General features: G+C 33.1%; 1 protein-coding gene across 1 annotated transcript in view; it reads left to right on the top strand.

Annotated features, from left to right (window-relative positions):
- The window catches only part of LOC150093840 (polypeptide N-acetylgalactosaminyltransferase 2-like), a 137,355-nt gene extending 120,144 nt beyond the window's left edge, over positions 1-17,211 (top strand). The window contains exon 2 of the transcript XR_016550301.1: positions 17,131-17,211. The gene's annotated coding sequence lies outside the window, so the exon portion shown is untranslated. The remainder of the gene's footprint in view (positions 1-17,130) is intronic.
- Positions 17,212-18,000: the final 789 nt, after the last annotated feature.

Genomic DNA, 18,000 nt, shown 5'->3' with positions numbered 1-18,000 from the left:
ACACATGAAACTCAATGGCTTTTCTGAAAAAAGTATTCAACGTCTTCTTACATCTTATAATCCTCCACAAAACAACAAAGATTCAATACGTCGAGTACCTATTCCTTATATCTCCGGTATTTCAGAACCTATCGCAAGAATTTTGAAGAAATATGATTTAACAGCTACGTATTCTCCTATTAACAAATTGTCTTCTCATTTTCCTTCTCCTAAAGACAAACGCTCAACTTTATCTCTTCCTGGAGTTTATCAAATTCCTTGCAACTGTGATCTCTCTTACTTTGGACAGACTGGACGTTCTCTTGAAAAAAGAATCCAAGAACATCAATCATCCATTCTTCACAATAAACCTGAAAAGTCTGGTTTGGCTCAACACGGGATTGAAACTGACCACAGCATCCTTTGGTCCAAAACTCGCCTCTTACATAGATCCCGTTATAGGTTCGAACGTTTGTTCAAGGAAAGCGTGGAGGCCTTGCTCCATCATCCCAACCTGAATCGTAATGACTGCATATCTATATCAAAAATCTGGGAAAGCCTAATCAAGATTACTCATTAATTTTTTTTTTTTTTTTTTTTTTTTTTTTTTTTTTTTTTTTTTTTTTTTATAGCAAATTCAATCATGTTTCTACTTCAAAATATTTCGTTTCATACTTAGTGATATAACATCACGCGGCATGTTCTAATTTCAACGATCTATTGTTAGTATTCTAGCTTGTATATTTTTTTAAACTGTTCTTGTAATACCACCGACGATGGTCTGCTATTTCCAGACCGAAATATTTGGTTAAATAAATATCTTTCTTGTGATTACGTGATTATATCATTCGACATTATGGATTAATAAGCTACTATGCTTTATATATATATATATATATATATATATATATATATATATATATATATTAAAAAAAGCATTATAGTATTTAATAACGAATTTAAAACAAGGACATATTTTTTTAATAGAAAACCAACATTTTTTCGTGTACCTATATTCAGGTACACGGAAATGGAGTGCAAGAAAGTGGTGGTAGACCATTTGTGCAATTACAGCTAGAAAGCTTATTTGCATACTTAATGATATCGTATATATTGGTGCTGATCACCATATATCCATGACAATTTTTTGTAGGGAAGCTGTCAGTAGTATTGAAGCAGCAACTATCTGGAATATTTGGTAACATCTGCTCATATCACTTTCTAGAAAAGATACAACTTGATTCAGATGTGAATGAGTGAGTGAGCTGATTTAAAATATAAAAATTTTTTCCCTCAATAGCATTGTGACATAATTTGGAATAGCAACGTGTTTATCAATTTTTTTGCAAAATTGGTAATATAGCTGCAAACACAAATCTTGCAGACGTTGTGAGAAATATCTGAATAATCCAATATCTTGGCACTAGTGATTGCTTTCTTTGGTGTGGAGGTTCTGTGCATCAAGAATTTCTTCACCAGAACCAGACCCAACCATGTATTAGATTCCTTTAGTACCATTACTAAATGTTTTAAGATTCACTTTGTCAGAAATGTTGTTATGAATGATCTTATATACTTTTTTTACATCTTAACAACGAGCCATTTTTGCATAGTCTTGGATGTTCAGATTCTTAGCCAAAAACAGCATCCCTGTAGCATCAAATTTGTCTTCTTGCACCTTCTTCCTCTTTCAGGTTGAAAAACATCCTGAAGAGGAAATGATTTTGTGATGTCATGGATATACAACTTGATTGTGAAATAGCAGTCCATTTCCAAACATGCCTATTAGACATACACTGAATAATGGGAGAGATTGAAGAGGGTTGTTAACTTGAAGTAACTTTTCTTATATGTATTTTAATTTTCCTATAAAAATTTCAGAGTTAGAGATAATGAGTAATTTGTTTTAGTTCATTTTTAAATAAAGCATAGACTATAATGGATGCATTAGTATTCTTCATATCTGATATAGAAACAATATTATTTTTTTAATAAATTATATTCTGGAATATCTTTCAAGCTTTCTTCTGTGGTAGGCAAAAAGATTTCTTGCTATGTTTCTGCTTGTGTAGCAATCATTCATCGTATGCAGTGGTGAGCAATCTCTTGATCTACTGGAATGATGCACCTGCTAATTTTATGAAAGAAAAACTCAACCTATTAATATGCATTTAAGTAATTCAAACTGAGTCTGATATAGTGAGTTATCTGTTTTCCTGGACTTAGGGATAGGACCTAGGTAGGTGGGATAATCAAACTGGTTGAATGACATGAGTATAATTCACAACACCATAGGAACAAAATAACATTTAACTCCTAATATTTTGCTTGTTTTCTAACTAGCATTTTCAGAGCAATAGTTTGTCACAGTACACAAACACCGATCTTCAACCTGGATCAGTCCACGTCTGGACAAAGGTCTCTCCTAATTTTCTCCATTATATTAAATTGCATTCCAGCAGTCCTAACAGTTTTATTTTGCCATCTCTTTCTTGATCTTCCCCTATTTCTCCATTCTATAAATAATGGAGCCATAGGTCTCCGTTCATTGATCTCCATTCTGTAAATAATTTAGACCACCTTGCACTGTTATATCTTACAGTGTGTCCAGCTCATCTCCATTTTGAATGCATAATATTACTGATGATGTCCTGTACACCTGTTCTCAATCTTATCAAATGGAAGGTCATCTGGTCTTGAAGTGTCACATCGAGTATATTCCTTTCCATTCTTCTCTGGATAACTTTTAGTTTGTGAATCCTATTTTGAATTAAGTTCTGAGTTTCTCTGCTATGTGTAATTACAAGTATGATGCATTGATTGAAAACTTTCCTCTTCAAACTAATAGAATATCACCTTTTGAAGATCTTCCATCCTCCCAAAAGCAGCCATCCAATCTAGCTGCATCTGTCTTTTATTTCTTCTGTTTGTCCATCTTTAATTTTTATGATTTGAACCCAGAATGACATATGAATCTACCCTCTCCACTTCTCTGTCTTCTAGTACAATTCTTTTTGGTGTTAAATTGTAATTCATCATTACTTTCATTTTGTTTAAATTCATCTTCAACCCATTTGGCACTTGAGCCAATTCTCTTAGTTTTATTTCTAGGTCTTCTGCTAAGAGAATTATATCATCAGCAAAATACAGATGAGTTCGAATCTTTCTATTAATTTTAATTCCTCTATTCTTCCAGTTCAATTCATGAAAAACTTCTAAGGCAGATGTAAGGAATTTGAGAGAGATTGTATCTCTCTGTCTTATTCCTGTATTTATTGGAAAATTTTCACTTTTCTTATGCAGTTTAATATAACAGACATGGCATGCCTATATATATCTTTCAAGGTGTGTGTGTATGTTTCTTCTGTTCCCTGTTTTGACAGTGATTCTAGGATAGCTGAGGTTTTGATGGAGTCAAATAGTTTTCCAAGTCTACAAACAGTACACAGAGGTTTATTATATATATATATATATATATATTTTTACCTATAATATGCCTGAGCCTATGGATATGACCAGTGGTAGTGTAATTACATTTAAATCTTGACTGCACTTCTGATTGCTTATACTCGAGCTGTTGGGTTATTCTGTTATTACTTTTATGTTTTGTATACTACTGGTAATAAACTATGGGCTTATAATTTGAAATATTCAAATTATAAGCCCATAGTTAATTTTAATTCCAAATTTGAATATTTTTCATATTCTCCTTTTCACCTTTTTTGTAAATTATTATTAATGCATTATTTTATGCTTCTGGAAATTATCCCTGTTTTAAATAAAGTTTGAAGAGTCTTGCCAGGTAATTAGCCACTGTCTTCCCTCAAATTTTCAGCAATTCCACTCATATCCCATCTTTTCCTGGAATCTTCACTGCTTCATTAATTTCAAAACTGCCTCAACCTCTTCTCATAACTTTTCGCACATCCAATTGATAAGTTTTGTATTCTATACTGTAACTAGCTCCTTCAACATCTTCATCATATCTAATATGCAAATTGGCCCTACAGTTTGTTACTGCTGATGTGGATTTCTCCTTTTACAGTAAGTACTATTTTTCCATCTTTCCATTCTCCACTTGTCAGACTCTTGTTTTTCAATAAGAGTGGTTGTAAGCATGGCCTCGTGAAAACCGAAGTCAAGGACAGCAGTATTATCTCCTTCATACATTATGTTAATATATATGTTAATCTAGTTTAGTCCAATAGCTTTACTAAAATGAATTTTCTTATGATTCCAAACACTTCACATTTGTGAACTGCAAGTCCCTCCTTTACCTACTCAGGCATATTCAAGATGAAATATACTGACAGAATACCCCCTGAATATTTTTCAGCGGATGTGACAGTGTTCTATCTTCAGTAACCGTCAGTGTTTCACACTTATCCTTTCTTCTGCCAGCCATATAACTTGAATTCTGTAGGATTCTGCTATGCTGCCTCTACTAGTCTCCTTTCACATGCCAATTTCTTATTCCTTGCTGTGTTCATCACTTTCTAGCCTGTTCCATAATTATATGCCACCAAGAGTACTCTTTATACCTCCTTCATAATATCTACAGCTTCTGCATAATTTAATCATCCATTCATTTTATTCCATTCTGTGTATTCTTCTAACTTTAGAAATATAGTCTGACATTGCCATGAATAAGAACTCTCAAAGTACATTTTGCTCTAGTGAGAGATATTGTATTACTGGAGTCATACTGTATAACTAAAAATATCTGCTGCTTTAAGTGTCCATGAAGATTACTGTCCACCAGGACAAAAGGTTTCTCACCACTGTTGTATGCATATAATCTTAAGACTATACAAATGCCAATCATCTTTTCTTTGTATAAACATGGGGGAGTATAAAGCAAAAAAAGTTTAATTCACTGGTTAATTTTTTGTGTTGTTTCAGTATCTAAGATTCTACATCACCAAAATTATGCAATTTTTATTATTGAATAATATCACATTATCTATTAATCTTGTTGCATGATTCAAGCATTTATTCTGATGTTGATAAAACTAGATGATATAATCCAGAGGCGTAGCTAGGGGAGGGTGGAGGGGGTGCTCCGCCCCGGGCGGCACTTTGAACCTTTTTGAACTTTTGCAGTTAATTCTAAAATACAGTCTCGAGAACTCAGTTCCAAATATTGTAATACTACTACGAATTTTTCTCACAATTGCTGTAAGTGTTGCTAGTTGTGAGAGAAGTTTTTCTAAATAAAATTGATTAAGAATTACCTACATTACTATGAAATAGACTTCACCAATGTCATCGATTTTGCTAACAGATAAGCAAGAAAAATAACATTTTAGAATGTTGAAATTAAAGTTTTACTTCAAAGATAAACAGTGTTTTAATTTATTTTCCTATAATTCATTTTGACTTTTTGTAGTATTTTTGGTGTGTATTGAGAGGGGCAGCAAACTCAGGATCTGCCCCGGGCGGCAAAAGCTCTAGCTACACCACTGATATAATCTATCAAGTGTCATCTCTATCCAGCAGATAATGCTTAACAATTGACTATCATGGTTTATGCAGTTTGTGGTCTTTGGTTAACTGTTTTATTTCTAATCCAACTGTCATTTCCATAAGTTAAAATCAATTTAGTGTTTTGACTAATTTCTCTTTTATTTCATTAAACTTGTTCACCTGACTCCCTGCTATATACCAGCTTTGCTTATTCTTTTATCTATTTCCAAATTTAAGTTGGCATCTTCACTATAAATTGTACTTAAATATTTGAAATATTTTACTTGTTTTGTAATGTCATTGAAAATACTGCTTGTTTTCATTATTTTTGTCTTTTACTTCTGATTTTTATTGTAAATTTGCTTCAGCAATTCTTCAATTTAAGAGTTCAGAAAACCTGTACTGGATTTATTAAGGAATATTATTATAACATGATCATTTGTCTGAAGTAAAGAGCAGAGATTAATATCTCTAGTTTTGATATCAGTTTGTGTCACTTTCCTTCAATATCACCATATATATTGGGATCATTATTGAAGGAAATTTTGTTTTATACCTGATTTTAATCAATTTTCCTGTATATTGTTGTAGGAGCAGGCCTACAACAATATACATATATTGCTTTGTATAATCCCATTTATACCATATAACTAGCATTTTGAAACCCCTCCCTCAAAAAATACCCTGTATCTTTACACCTTATATCATTTTTTCTAGACTGATAAAGCTTAAATACATATCCTTGTTATATTCTCATGATTTCTCAACTGTTTGTTGGAAAGTATTTTCTGATCATGACAACTCCTACCTGAACCCAACTTAGCCTCTGCTCAAGTATACTTGTATAAATCTTTGGACCATTCAATAGAGAAATTCCTGTGTAACACTTTGTAAATGTAATTTTTTTTTTTAAAATTTGCATTTATTAGCACTTTTAATTTTTGCAAGTATTCCACTTCCTTACACTCAGTGCAGTATTAATATCTGCATCATGAAGATTATATTCCTCTTTGATACTGTCAAAATTTCTTTCACTGTAGAGATTGAATGAATGAGAAAAAGCACACTAACACTTTTCTCAATGTGGAAAGGTTCTGACATTTCTCTTTATTAATGGTTGCAGTTGGTTCAAGTATATATAGGATATTGGCTTTGTTATTTCTGTCTGCTCTGTTTTATTTAATGTTTAATAAGAATCTTACAGTGAGGAGGGTCTCAAAAGATTGAAAAGAGGGCAAAATAGTCATATCACAAAAGTGGTACTAAGATAATGTTTGTAATTGTAGATTAGCCTTTCAAATCTACAGTTAAGGTAATGGAGAGACCAGTTAGGGAAAGAACCAGATTGGGCTGATAGACATGTCATTATCACCTTCAATATCTATTTGTTCCCAAGCATGTAAAATTCTAAGTACTTCTACTTCATGCTGTTTGATTTTGATCTGTTTGTAGCATTTGTTGTTTAGTTTAAGCACTTTTGTTTTAATCATATTTAAGACCAATCATTTCAGCTGTTTTATACAAGTGTTCCAATTTTGCTTGCATATCATTGTGTTTTGATTATATCAAAACTATGTCTTCAGCATAATCTAGATTTTTTAACTGTGACATAGGATTCCATTTAATTCCTCTTCTTGCACCTGTAACTTTTCTCAAGATATTTACATAACCCTGTCTTATGCTAGATCTTATCTCAAACATTCGGATGTTGTTTGCTGTGTAAAACACAACTTTACAACTTTTACTTCCGTTATGCATTTCTTTGATTATTCTCACATATTTATCAGGAATTCCATAACTTTTAAGAATTAATCATAATAATTAACATTGCTATCAAAGATCTTATCGACAGTTGTTGAAGATATGTCAATACTGTCAAATGCTTAGCAAAATCTATTAAATTTAGGTATAATGAGCTTCTAAATTCTATACTTTGTTTAATGAACTTCTTTAAGTAAAAATGTGATTTCCAGTATTCCCACCCATTTTAAAACCAGCTTGTTCATGCCTTAATTTATTTTCTACTTCATTTTAATCCTATTTATCAATATTTTACAGGAAATATTTGCAGACAGGCAAATTCCCCTCCAATGCTCACTTCTAGTGAGATCTCCTTTCTTAGAGATTATAATTATCATTGCTTCTTTCTACTGTTTAGGTATCTTTCAGTCTCTAGCATATTGTTAAAAAATCAGTTGCAGTTTATAAGCAACAGTTCCTTTAATTGTCTTAAGCATTTCTGTTGCTATATTATCATTGACTGAAGCCTTTCTACTTTTCATTTTCTTATATTATCTTTTTTATTTCATTTTTAGATATAGGTTCTGATGTTATACTTAAATTTATGCTTACAGGCAGTGGTGCACTCAGGATTTAATCTTGGAGGGGGCCGAGCGCTCGGGATTTAACCTTTGGGGGGGGGCCGAGTTGAGTAGACGTTTTGCGAATACACACTACACATTGCATACGACCTATAACTGAGCATCTGCAGTGATCGCTAATTCATAAGTAGCACACAACATAAATAAAAAAAAAGGAATTTTAATTAGGAAAAGATTTTTGGAAATTTTTCTAGTGTTTTTCCTTTTCTTTGGGCGGTGCCCGGGCCCCTTGTCCCCCCCCCCCCTCTGGGTGCGCCATTGCTTACAGGAGGTTTTTCTATTATCGAACTTCTAATTATGACAGTTATATTGTTTTCTACCAACAATCTTATTTTTCTTCAACCAGCAGCAAATTATCTTTATCTCTTACGGCATTTACTTGCTTCTTTTCTTCGGAGCATAATTTTCTTGTCATCTTTTACAATTTCCTAATGGTGCAGCCTATTGTGCTACTATCGTCAAACTGTCCACATAATTGCTTAAACGAATTCTTCCAGCTCTCTGGGATTTAGCATTTTAACTTTATGCCTTTCTTCTATGAGTCTCCAGGTCCTGTCTGATAACCATTCCTTGTTCTTTTTCCCCTCCTTAGCACCCAAACAGTCTTTTGCAACCTTATTCTATACAATTTAAAACTTTTTTCCATTGTATTTCAATCATGTCTCTGGGCTTTATAATTTCTCACCTTTTAACTTTTCATTTTCTAAAATATGAAATTGATTATTTTATCATAATAGAAAAATTTTTCTTAATTTCATTCATTTTTAATGTAGATGTCATATTTTATCCTTCCATTTTGATTTCCATTTTTTTTTTTTTTTAATCTCATGCAGTTTTAATTTAATTTTGGCTGTTACTAAGTTAATGACCAGATCCTACATCAGACTACCCTTGCAGCCATACCTCTGTTGTCCCATTGAGGATGTTTGTGTTAGTTTTGAAGGCATTGTGATATTACCGAAACTTGAATAGTAAATCTTAATTGAACTAATTTATGTATGACATAAGAGAGGTATATGAACAAGCGAGTTAAACGTAATCTACGTAATTTCACGGATGCTTGATATTTCCAGTATGGGGTTCTGAACTATTCGTTTTATGGTTGGAAATCTTAATTTTTTCATTAGTGTTATCAGCAACATAATATTAAAGGGCAATCAAATACATTATTTTTTAGATGTAAATTAAATGTAAAGAAAGGAAATCAGTTAATAATTTCAGCATGCTTTATGCTCTCCCTAATTTTCAAAAACAGTACATTCCTACTGATTTTTGGCATAGATAAATTTTTTATTTTTTTAAAAAAATCTAATATAATATATTTGCATAATGCTTATTAGATTTTGAGCATATTCTTTATTACATAATCATGCACAAATTTATCTTAATTCAAAGGTGATATGGACGTGGAAAAGAAAATGCCAAGGACATAGATATAGATAAATACGTATAAATATAGAGCAAGTTTATTAGCACTGATTTCTTGATTGGGTTCCTCAGAGATTGTTTCAGCACTGATCATGAAGATCTTATGTAAATTCTGCTCATCATACTTAATAGAAGACTTTGATTAAGCACATTCTGTAAAGTGACAAGATGCAAAGAAATTTGAAATATGATGCAACTGAGAATATTACTGTAGATGCATAGAGTGAAAAACGTGGACTATGTGTTTTATTTATGGAAGAACTGTTTATAAAATGAGTAGCAATCAGTTTTCTTGATGAAACTTGTTCGTTTATGAATTGTTAAGTCAAAATGTTTCACTATAAAAAAGTGATAAATTCACATTTGCTGCAGTTGGCCCTTGTTGTTTCCCTCTTACGTATTGATCCCTACTACATAGATACTGGATGGAGAAATGAACCAGAGGTGCAAGAAATATTCCTGGGGCAGAGTTCTGCATATACCCAGATTAATTTTCATAACTTGAATAACAGGCTTCATGGTTATATTCATCCTAAAAATTTTGATACCAGTATTTCAGATAGGACTTCTGAAACACTTTCATTGTTTGCTGAATTGAATTCATTAGGAAGGTACAGGTGGCCTCATAATATAAGAAATGATGTTATTGCATACCTTGCCAGTAGTTCCGAAGCATCCCCAGAAGATGTACAGCGACCATCTCTATCTGAGAATTCTAGTGATATTTCTGAAAATGGAAATCAGAGTGATCCATTACATGGAACTGAAAGCAGCAGCACAACTTCACATATAAGTACAGAACATAATGCAATAAGTCTTAGTTTGCCTGTGGAAGAAAATGCAAGTGCAGGCTGTGAAACTTCTGCTTCTTCTGAACTCAGTCAAGAGGTATTTATTGCTTTGTTTTTCTTTTGCAATATACTAAAAAATTGTGGAATGCTTAAAAGGATATAATTAACAGTGAGAAAATATGTTCATAAAATCATGTTTTTATGCATGCTAATATATCTTTAAAAATGGCTAGTGTAGGTAGTTAATGTTATTTTTATTTTATTTTATTATTATTATTATATATATATTTTTGATGCAGTATAATTTTGCTAGTATGTCACTCCATAGAGGATGAACAATAACTTAGTTATATTTCTCTTACTGCACACATGCATAATGAGTTCTTTAAGTTTATTTTTATGTAATTCATGTTTACATTTCTCATTAAGAAACACTGCAGTAACATAATGTATAATACATAGAGTAAAATTGGATATTTATTATGTTGTACTCTATATAAAATTCAAATTTTATTGAAATTATAATGATATGTAAAAGTTCACTAGTCTGGTATACTTTAGTATATGTCTATGTATTGTTGATGGTAGAGTAGATAAAATGGGTTGTAGGAATACCCACATTGATCATCTGGCGGGGGGGGGGGGGGGATCTGTTAAATAAGTGAATGAAAATCTCCATACCAATGAGTGAATGTTATTTTGATGCCTGTGGTAATGTTTCCACTCCAAGAAGAAACCAGAGGAATATTTTCTAGGTTTCTTTTTCAGCCATTTCCTCAGATATGTAGTTGTTTGTCAAAGCTGTTAAACAGTAGCCAAGAACTCAACTACTTGTGACAACTAATGGTAGAGACTAGCTACTTTAAGTTATTGCTAAAAGTGTTTTGCCCATTTCTGGGAATAAAAAGGAGTTAGAGGACTGAAATATGAATTGAGAAGTGTCACACAGCCATTAGATATAGAAAGTTTAGCTCATTTATTACAAACATCTACTGTATCTCTAAGACAATAATACAATTAAGTATAGTTTAACAGTATGATTAAACACAATGCTAGACATTAATTAACATTTATATTTCACAAGTCTCATTAGCTGAGTATGCAGTCTTTGCTTTCCAACAAAGGTATGAGCAAACTACTTCAGTTAGTTTGGATGAACCTCAACACCCAACACGAGTCCATCACCTTGATATTTGGAGGCTTAAGGTGCCTTGAAAACTTGCTTGCATGGTCTCCAGAGCAGAATTTTTGAATTTCTTGTACTAATGTACTGTAGGTAGGATTCCCATCTATAAAATAATAAAAATAAATAAACTATACTGGTATACAGTAATTTTACAATTTGCTGATTCACCAAATGCATTTCATTCTGTATGAGGCTTTGTAAAAAGTTAAAAGCTCTTAGATAAATATAATGTAGATGTTTTGTAGATATCAGACAACATGAATATGTAGATGTCATATACAAAAGAAAAAAAAGCAGTCAGGACTTAACACAGGCATCTTATGACCAGTAAATCACATGCATCTGATTATAACACATTATTCTTAAATTTAGAGCATATCAAAGACAGTTCAGAGAAATCATTCAAGTTATAGTCATGGAAGAAATTGAAATAAAAACTTAGACACAGTCATCAGCAAACTGTGAGTAGGTGAAGTTCAAATTTTAATTGGTGGAAAAATTTCCAGATGTGAACTATATTAGATTTATGTATTAACTTAACTCTTGATAAGACCATGCTGTATGAAGTGAAATTCCTGAGGTAAATCAATAAATAGATAAATTACTGCATACTTTTTTTTAATGATAATACCACCAAGAAAGGTTGTAATCTCATTAATACTGTAGGTGGGTGGGTGTTCAATAATTTGGGAATTCTGTACTTTTCAAGCTCCTTGAAGATTTCAATATGCTGGGCCATAAAAGCAGTTACCACCTAAAGTCTCACAAACATGCATATTAGAGTGAGATTTGAATAGGCAGTCTCTTAGTTACCTGTCAGAGATACAATCTACTTGGCTACCCAAGCCAGCCAAATTAAGATGACATATATATAAAATTAATTAGCCCATTAACATTTTCCTAAATTTTTGACTCATTTGCAAAAGTGAGTGAGAAATCTGTGTTGTTTAGATCAGTGACTGGAATTTAGAGACTTCACTTAAAAACACAGGCAGATGTAGCTTTTAGTTTTAGAGTGGAGTTATTGTTATTTTTAGATTTTGACATTTGTGTTATGAATATCATGTTATTCTTTTCATTAATAACATTTTAAATTTGTAATTTGCATTATCATTTTTAAAAGTTTTGTGATTGAATTGAAAATGCACTTTTCTTTTTTTCTGGGGAGGGTAAAAGAAGGAAAGATTTCCTCTTTTTAATTCACCTTTGAATTGAGGGGAGAATGATGAAAGAATCATATACTTGAGTGGAGGGTCATTATTATTAATGTAATGCAGCACTTTTCTCCATATAAAAGGTATTGTGAGGTTTGATTTCAGTTCACTGAACTGAGATTATATGTTTCCAGAATGTACCACAAGTCAGAGTGATCTTAAGTTTAGAAAATCATCATTATTATTATGACACATCCATGGAGTCCCAGGACTCACTCATAATTTATACAGTATATCATAGAATCGATTTAATTTAATATATTTTAAAGTTGTGATTGTATATGATTCAGTATTAATTCTCAAAATAGAATTAACGTACTTCTACTATTTTCAACCTCTTTTAAATTGTATGATAAACATTTTTTTTCTGGTTTCAGAATTGAAAAAGTTAATTCACTTATTCATTAACATTAAATTATAACTGCTTATTTTTATATTGCAATCAGTTTTCCTTCAGAAAAGAAGGAAGGCATTATTACTGTGACATTGCAGTGCTTGGCATTTGTTTCAAAAATGTTGTTTACCATAAGTGGTGGGTGACTAAATAAAAAAAAGCTGGTTATTGTTTGCTTTAAAAATAAAGATTGATAGAGTTTTGATATCAAGTGCATTGATGTGAAAGACTGCTTGAAATGAATCCATTATTTTTAGTGTAGCCATTTGAAGATGAAAAAATGCCTTTTGATGCACGCCAATCTGTGAAAATTAAGAAATTTCATTATGGCATGCAATGCATAAGATTTTAAGTTAGCTTCATTTCAATTTTTAAGTGCTTTTAAGCACTTAAAAATTCAGCAGAGCAATAAAATAATAGGGAAATGTGATTCATTCCAACACATTCAGTTGTAACTTGTAGATAAAATATACTGTGTGCTAAATTATGTTAGCTCTTTACCTACACATTAGTGTGGTGTAAGTTTCCAACGGGAGCTTCCGTAGTTCTGTTGGTTTAGACGAGCCCTTTAGTTGGAAAGGGCTTGGGTTCGAATCCCGCAGGGGTGTGAGAAACCTTTATCAGCTGTTTTCAATCAAATGGTGAGTGAGCCTATCTCATAACAGAGATGGAGTTTTTTTTTTTTTCTTCCGGAAACTGGTTTTTCCGTCCCTCAAAACGGGGCAACCATCTGGATGAACACACGTGTAATATACAGATATAGGACACTTGGGGAATAAGGACTGCCTTTTCCGTCAGATTCGGTTTCGAATACCTGCATGGTTGAAGTGTGTGAGTCTACGCGTAAGCGTAAATTAGGAAGGAAGGTTTCCAACTAGTAGAGCGATTAACATATCTGGAGAAAATCGCTTGGACATGGACTTTTGGAAGCACACAACCATGCAGGAGTATGCAATCCCAACTTCGAAACAGAAAAAAAAAAAAAAAAATTCAGCAGGTTATTACAACTAAATTGGAGATTTTTATTTCTTTTTTTCAGAATTAAATTAGAGAATAAATTGAATTAGGGAATAAATGGCATCGAAAATTATTAAAGAATAATAAATTGCCATTATTGTTTTATAGCAAAGCGATTTGTCTTGAAAACGTAAAAAATGTCAAAAATGACCAGGATCTTATGAAAATATATTTGCATGCAAGCTGACTTGGTATTGCACTACTTAAAAGATGAACTTTGCCCACAGCTCGTTATATTAATCTTTTATTTGTGCTCATTCTGAGAGGGTTTCTGCATAAGTCTCCAGACGAAATGAGCATTTTGAAACTGCTGTCAGCTTAGTAAAAAAAATCCTTCCTCAAAAGCACTAGTAAAAGACAAATTCTTTGCAAAGTTCTTTGTCATTTAAGTTGAACAATACAACTGCAGGCACAGAGGCTGGGAGACGGTCTGCCCAGGGAGGCACCTGGAACCTTTTTGAACTTTTGCAGTTAATTCTAAAATACAGTCTCGAGAACTCATTTCCAAATATTGTAATACTACTGCGAATTTTCCTCACAGTTGCTGTAAGTGTTGCTAGTTGTGAGAGGAGTTTTTCTAAATAAAATTGATTAAGAATTACCTACATTACTATGAAATAGACTTCGCCAATGTCATCGACGATTTTGCTAACAGAATAGCAAGAAAAATAACATTTTAGAATGTTGAAATTAAAATTTTACTTCAAAAATAAACGGGTTTTAATTTATTTCCATATACGTCGTTTTGACTTTTTGTAGTATTTTTGGTGTGTTGAGACGGGGCGGCAAAAGCTCTACTACACCACCGTGTAGGCATGAATCGCTTGATATTCTCTTTCTTGGTAGCAGGATTATTTGCAAGCTGGCCTGGAATCCTCTTAAAGCGTTCATTTGAGTTCTGTTCACCTACTACCTTTCAGCTAGTGGAATACTGGTTTTGAAGCTTTAAAAAAATGCTGGATTTCTGATGTAACTCTGAAAACAGTTATATTACATGTTGGGAGAAAAAGTAACTAGATCTCTCCTCTGGAGTCCAAATATGGTTTTCGGCCACTTCGGTGGTATTAGTCATAGCCTTGCTTTTCCAGGAGTTGCGGTAGTGCTGTATTTCCACTCCTATCTGCATTAGTTTACAGTACTTCTAGACCATTTCCTCTAGTTGGTCGGTTTAATGCCTGTTGGCGGATATTCGATTATATTAAGTCAGCCAACGCAAAAGTAATATTTCGTGGCATGTGGATTGATAAAAGATGTTTGAGATGCTTACCTTCACTACTTTCGGACTTTATCTACATTGTCTTATGTACACTGTTTGTGTACATAAGACAGTTAAGGAATTAAGGACAGTACTTACAGAAAATTATACGGAGAGAAAATTATACTGAAATTATACATTTCAGTATGAAATATGCCCACCCAGAACTGCGATGCAACTCTCACAACGTTGTACCATGCCTAGCACCAAGTGATTCAGGCATTCTTGAGACAAACTGGCCCACTTCTTCAAGGATAAGGCTTTGTTTGTATGGGCATATGGAAGGGAATTTCGAGCAGCAATGCTTCTCCCTATTGCGTTCCAAATGTGTTTTATGCGGTTGAGATCTGGGGAGGGTGCTGGCGCTTGATTCGATTAATATCCTCGGTCTCCAGAAGTATCTCCACTGCTCGTGTACGATGTATTGTAGCATTTGTCATCCATAAAAACGAATTCTTCTCCTATAGCACCGCGGAACAATGGAATGACAGTGAAGAAATTCGTTACAATATCGTTTAGCAGTTATAGTCCTTTTCCCCAGCATTTGTAGCTCGGTGCGTCCATTAAGCATAATGCTTCCCCACACCATGACCCCAGCACTGTCGTATCTATCCATTTCAAGAACATTCTCGCGATGTTAAGCAATACCACTTTCACACCAGATCAAGTGTCGTCTATAATCGGAGAAAAGACTAAAACGACTCATCTGAAAAAGTAGATTAGTCCATTGGTGTCTTGTCCAATTTTTATGGATACACCACCACTGAAAACGTGCTCTACGATGAGCTGGGATAAAGAGGGGACGCTTTCGGTCGTCCGAAGGCGTCCTTGTTGCATAGTTTGTCGCGAATATCCTCGTACCTCTCTTGAATGCTGGCCTGCCGTGCTGCATCGATTACATTTTGCTGTTATAGCCAAAAATCTATCTTGCTTTGTGGTAGAGCGAGGGTGACCTCTTAACAAACGTCTGGAACACATTCCATTGGTTTTAAACTCTGCCCAGAGCCTGGATACAACGCTATGTGAGATTCCAAACTCTGACAATATCAGTAATTCTGCGGCCTGCTTCAAGCTTTCCGATAATTCTTCTCTGCATGAAATCCAGTGATGCCTTTGAGACATTACAAAACATCCAAGTTTACAACTTTATTTCTTTACGGAAAGAGCTTTCCTTCAAACACAATTTGCTTACCACATCCTTTTGGCTTTTATCCTGTTGAGTGCTACCACGTGATCCCTTTGCGCTCGATTCGAAAATTTGAATATGTACCCGCTTCTACTCGAAATCGTCAGTTATACAAATTGCCACAAGCTGATTCGTCTGAATTTGCGGCTGTAATGTAATCTTCAGAAATAGTGTTAAAATAGTAAATAAATCTTTCATTTGTTAAAATGAATGATGCTGTGTTTGGGGCTAGTACAACACAATTATTATGCTATATTACACAATATTATTGACATCGTTTATATTAATTAATCATTGTTTGTGTCATCTCGGCCTCATTTCAGTGTCGTGGAGTGTATATCAACATAGTATCTAGATTATTCGCATAGATGTAATCACACCAGCGAAAAATGCTTCGTGTGAGAAACATTTAGATATACAAAGTTTTAAACCCAGTCACTGGGATGAAATGCTTTTTTTTTTTTTTTTTTCATTTAAAGCTGTATATAAAATATATATCATTTTGCAGTATTTATAGCAGTGAAAGAAGAAATATTAGCATCTGTTCTGCATATTTAATATTTACCACGGTCTTCCCATTATAGATTTGAGGGAGAAATTGAGAATTCATCTTGACTATCCCAGGTAAAAATTTGTTATTTTCTACAATCATCAGTTAAATTTCGAAAGGCTTTAAACGTATAGAAGACAGCTATGCATTTCAAGATTTAATTGACAAATGTGGAAAAGATTTTTTTTTCTTTTCGCAAAATTTTAAATGTATATAACTTTTTAATAACAAAAGAAATGACCTTGATAACATCGTTGTGTAACGAGTGGTTTATTTTTTGTAGTGCCTTGAAGAAATACGCTATTCTAGCCAAGGTCGTTTGTTAACGAAACACCAGTTCACTGACTTGCATTTTGGCACAGTTTCACGTGATGCATGTATGTTGTAAGAATCAGTCCTGTTTGTAGCATTGTTGTAAGTCTCGTCTTTGGGTTTTCTCCCTACGTTGTGAATAATTGGATTCTTGGTTAACATTTTAGTCATGTTTACTAAACAGCTAGCATATTCATATAATAAACAACCATTATCAATACTCTTGAAGTTTTGTATACCTTATTTAATTATTTTTTTACTGCTAATCTCACCCCCCAGAAAAGGTGAGAAACCGATCGTATCCTTTATATCATGAGTGGTTAACACGCTACTTTTAGATAATCTGGGAGCTCTGCTCTAGAAGAGATTAGCATTGTACTTTGTCAAGCCGCTTCATGCTTTAGATAAGGTCAGGGAGGTAGTCTGCACAGAAAGTGAAATCATCTGCGACATACGAATGTTTAGAAATTTTTATTTACATTATTCAATTGCAGTCTGTTAGTTGCAAAGTAGAGATGCTATCCACTCGGTTGGCATTTCTTTATTTTTAAAAATGAGTAAAATGTAAATATATTAACTTTTCAAGAGTTATGCCGTGTTTAGTATTATTACTGCTTTAAATGTCTACAGCTGGAGATGTTAATTTTCTGGTCATTTTTTTAATTGTAACTTGGATAGTTCATTCTCTACTTTTTACCGCAAATTCGGGGTAAAAAGTAGAGAATGAACTATCTTCTTATCACGGATTTTAAGCCATGTAGCTTGTTCTGGTCTCATGCCGTTGTTTTCTTGGTTTTCCTTTTTTTTTTTTTTTCTTCATTTATTTTTGGAAGTCTGCCAC

This window comes from Typopeltis vanoorti, chromosome 23, assembly GCF_054136105.1.
Source record: "Typopeltis vanoorti isolate ZY-2024b chromosome 23, IOZ_Tvanoo_1.0, whole genome shotgun sequence".
NCBI lineage: Eukaryota > Metazoa > Arthropoda > Arachnida > Uropygi > Thelyphonidae > Typopeltis > Typopeltis vanoorti.
Note: the sequence above shows the minus strand (reverse complement) of the source record. Positions and strands in the feature narration are given on the sequence as shown.